Source organism: Elephantulus edwardii, unplaced genomic scaffold, assembly GCF_000299155.1.
Source record: "Elephantulus edwardii isolate Elephantulus edwardi_28Jun2011 unplaced genomic scaffold, EleEdw1.0 scaffold00045, whole genome shotgun sequence".
NCBI classification, from domain to species: domain Eukaryota; kingdom Metazoa; phylum Chordata; class Mammalia; order Macroscelidea; family Macroscelididae; genus Elephantulus; species Elephantulus edwardii.
The window spans coordinates 3,487,709-3,492,481 of NW_006399795.1; the positions used below are offsets into that span (position 1 = coordinate 3,487,709).

Below are 4,773 nucleotides of genomic sequence, written 5' to 3' on the forward strand. Positions count from 1 at the left end.
GAGAAGGAGGAGCAATCTGATTTGACAGTATACACACACAAAATAATAAAAATAAAATAAAAAAATAAGAAATAATACTTGTCTTGCATGATTCACTGGGTTTTTAGGATCTTCATATTGGCACTGTGTGTTTGCTTAGGCCCAAAGTTTATTCCATTTTTTTCTTGTTAAATATTTTAGACAAACAATATAAAGAATGATGTAACGACACCAAGGTACCTACCACCTATTCTAAGAATAAAATCATCACATGCAATGTTGAAGCCCTGACCTAAAAAGATCCACTTCTTTCTTTTGTTCTATGTGTATTCTTTGCAATGTTTCTATATTGAGGACATTTCTGTAGTTTTAACCCATCATCAATATCTGAGTAAGTAATAGCAAGCGATGACAATACAGCACAAATGGAATGCAATTCTTGGCTATTTTTTCAGATTTTATACCTATTGCTTTTGCTATCATCTAGTTGATTCTGACTCTTGACAATCCCTGTGCACAACACGATAAAACCCTGCCTTTGACGAGCTCTGGTGGCCTCGTGGCAAGAAGCTGCACTGCAATCCCAGAGATGAGCAGTTCAAATCCAGCAGATGCTCTGCTGGAGAAGGAGGGACAATCTTCTCCTGTACCACTCAGATCCGATTTGACGGTACACACACAAAATAATAAATTAAAAACAAAACAAAACAAAACAACAAACCCACACCAAAAAAAACCCTGCCCCTGTGTCGTCCTCAGGCTCCTTGCTGAGTTCGAGCCCACTGGGGCAGCCACTGTGCCTGTCTGTCTTGTTGAGGGTCTCCCTCTTTTCCACTGGTCCTCTACTTTGTTAAGCATACTTTGTTTCTTTAGGAACTAGTCTTTCCTGATAGAATTTTTAGAGTATGTTTGAAAAAGTCTCACCATCCTTGCATGCCAGGAGCACTCTGGCACTTCTTCCAGGAGAGATATGAGTACTCTCTTTGCAGAGCATATTGTTGCTGTTCTGTACCATCAAGTCTACTCAGAGTCACCCTATGAAAAACACATCTGGATCCTGCCCTGTCCTAAGGCGTCCTCCCCTTCTTGAGCACATTGTTGAACTCATTGTTGCAGTCGCTGTGAAATCCATCTTGTTGAGGGCTTTCCTCTCCTACACTGCCCCGCCACCTTTCCAAGAACGGGGTCTTTCTCCAGGCAGGAGGACACGTGCCTTCAGTGAACCCTGAACTCTCCTGTGCCATCCTCATTATTTCCGGCACACTCAAGCCCATTGCAGCGGTCTCTATGTCAATCCGTCTAGCTGAGGGTCTTTCTCTCTTTCGCTGACCATCACCTTTCAAAGCATGATGCCCTTCTCCAAGGAACAGCCTCTTCTACCAACATGGTCTGGTGGCCTAGTGTTAAGAAGCTGTGTTGCCAGAAGGCTGACCAGCACTCTACAGCATCTGTGTCCGTCGCGTGGCCCCTCTCGTCCCAGTCCAGGCTAGTCTCCCACCTGTGCGCTCCCCTAGTCTAGTGTAATCTGCACCATGCCGGTCAAAGGAGGCACCAAGTGTATCAAATACCTGCTCTTTGGCTTTAACTTCTCTTTCTGGCTTGCCGGGATTGCTGTCCTTGCCATTGGACTATGGCTCCGATTTGACTCTCAGACCAGGAGTATCTTCGAGCAGGAAAAGAACAATTCCCACTTCTACACAGGCATTTATATTCTGATTGGAGCTGGGGCCCTCATGATGCTCCTGGGGTTCTTGGGCTGCGGCAGGGCTGTGCAAGAGTCCAGTGCATGCCGGGATTGTTCTTTTGCTTCCTCTTGGTGATATTCGCCCTCAAAACAGCCACAGCCATCAGGGGACATTCCCACAAAGAAGAGATGATTAACGAAGTCCAGAAATTTTACAAGGACACTTAGGAAAAGCTGAAATCAAAGGATGAGCCGCAGCGCGAAGGCCATCTATTACGCATTGGACTGCTGTGTTATGACTGGAGGGTTGGAACAATTTATCATAGACATTTGCCCCCAAAAGGAGCTGATTCCCACCATCACAATAAGGTCCTGCCCTGAAGCCATCAAGGAGCTCTTCAACCACAAGCCCTGGGCCATTGGCGCCGTGGGCATCAGGATCGCTGTGGTGATATTTGGCGTGATCTTCAGCGTGATCCTGTTGTGCGCTCTCCGTAAGAAGCGTGAGATGGTCTCGAGTCAGCATGCACCCCGCCCCAAGCAGGAGAAAATGACCCTTGCAGAGTTTGGAATTTGTGTCTTTGCCACTAACTTTAGTATTCATGCCGCATTTCTAAACAAGAAATTATGCCACGTTTGTCTTTTTTAATGCTTTATTTGATATTGGCATTTATAGTTGAGGGGTTGGGGAGATTGGTTTGCTTTTGTGGTTTTTCTTTTTTTATTATTGTTTGTTTTAGCTTGTTATGTAAAGCAGAAATCCTGCAATGAAAGGAACTATATATGCTAGACTCTAGATAAAAGATAATGTACATAAATGCATTTTTTGTCATTAAATAGATAAAAATAACTATCATGTTTAATCAGCTTGTAACTTACATTGAAGACAATTTGATACGTAATAAAAGATTATAACGATATCCTAAAAAAAAAGAGGAAGCTGTGTTGCAATCGCAAAGACACACTTTTAAATGTTCAAATCCACCAGCAACTTCATGGGAGAAGGAAGGAGAATCTCTTGTGCAGTAGACTGCCTCTGAAAACCCACTGAAGGGCCATCTCTGAGCTGATTCTGACTCCACAGCACACGGCATACCCAAAGTATGTGAGATGAAGCTTTGTCATCTTTGCCTCCAAGGAGCACTCTGGCTGTACATTCTCCAAGACATACTTGTTTGTTCTTTTGACAGTTGTTGTTGATTGCCATCGAGTTGAGGTCAACCTCTAGTGACTCTATGAATAAGACATAATGCCTTTCCATAGCTATTGTTGTTCTCCAAGTTCATAGAGTTTCCAGAGGCATGTGGTTTAGGAAGTGGATGCCACTCCTGCTTCCTAACCTGTTTTACAACTGAGAGCTCCATCAAACACTGTCCACAATGGGAAACCATTATAGTATTTGATATCCCCATGGCACAAGGTTCAACATCACAGCAAACCCAGGTTACCTCATACAGCACATTGACAAAGAGTGATGTGCAAAGTGGAAGAATGTTCCCCCAGATATAACAGCACTAGTTCTATTTATCAGTGATTAAGTGTCTTTGGGTCAAATATGACTCAGAGTAAGCTTTGCACAAACGACCTGAACTCTGTTCTATAACTAACATAATTTCTGTACATTTATAAAAGAGTTGGTAGAGTTTCCAGAGGCATCTACTTTAGGAAGTTGTACTTTTAACAGTATGTGGGATATTCAGTACTCTTCTCAAAAACCACATCAAAGGCATCACTTCTTTTTCTTTCATTCCTATTCATTGTCCAGCTCTCAGATGCACAGCAAGTGATTAAAAAGACCATAGTCTCAATCAGTTGCACCTTAATCCTCAAATTGACATCGATGCTCCTCAGTAACTTGGAGAGGTTCCTAACTGTAGACTTTCCCAATGCAATACATTTCTTGATCTCTTGACTTTTGATACCAAGTGTGTTGATTGCAGATCCAAATAAGATTAAATCATTGACAGTTTCAAAATTTTCTTTATCTACCAGGAGTGGTATCCACTTCCTAAACAACCTGCCTCTGGAAACTCTATAAACTTTAGCAAATGTCGATAGTTGTAGAGGGGCTTCAGGCCTTTTGTTTATAGGGTTGCTATGAGTCATGCTCAACTCAAAGGCAATCAACAACAACAAGAAGAAGCATCGTGTTGCCTATAGATCTAGTGGTGAGAATTTTTGTTTTCTTGATGTTGAGATGTCCTGCATATTGAAAAGTGGATTCTTTGATCTGCAGCCAATATGTTAAGTCCTCCTCACTTTCAGCAGGCAAGGTTGTGTCATCTGCATAACAAAGGTTATTGATGAATCTTCTTCCAATCCTGGTGCCACATTCTTCATGGAATCCAGCTTCTTGAATAATTTGCTCAACATAGGAAGCACTGGTGGCCTAGTGGTAAGAAACTGTGCTGCAATCCCAAAGGCACACAGTTTGAATCCACCAGCTGCAATTCTTCTCCCATGCAATTAACTGCCTCTGAAAACCCACTGAAAGGTCAGCTATGGGTCAGTTCTGACCAAATGGTACACAACAACAATAACGTATAGATTTAATAGGTATGGAGAAAGGATACAACCCTGAAACATACTTTTACTGATTTGAAACCATGTTATGTTTCTTTGCTCTGTTTGGACAATAGCCTTTTGGTGTAGGTATATGTTTCAAAGGACACAAGAGTCAAATGCCTTTGCATAGTTAATAAAGCATAAATAGATATTCTTCTGCTATTTTCTGCTTTCAGCCAGGATCCATCTGACATCAGCAATGATATCCCTGGTTTCACAGCCTCTTCTAAACCTAACCTGAACTTCTGGAAGTTCTCCGCCAATGCACTATTCTAGCCACTTTTAGATGATCTTTAATAATATTTTGCTTGCATGAGATATTGTTTGATAATTTGCACATTCTGTTGGATCACCTCTCTTGAGAATGGGTACAAATTCAGATCACTTCCAGTTAGTCGGCCAGGGAAGCATCTGTTTGAAATATGTGAGTTGGTATCCCAACAATTCCTGGGGTATTATGTCAGTGCCTTCAGTGAAGTTTGAACTTCTTCCTTCATCACCACTGGCTCTTGGTCTTATGATACGTCCTGAAATATTTCAGTGTC

The 4,773-nt window shown here is 42.0% G+C and overlaps 1 pseudogene; it reads left to right on the top strand.

Moving 5' to 3' along the window:
- The first annotated feature begins 1,511 nt into the window (after positions 1-1,511).
- LOC102861991 lies at positions 1,512-2,312 on the top strand (annotated as a pseudogene).
- The last annotated feature ends 2,461 nt before the right edge of the window (positions 2,313-4,773 follow it).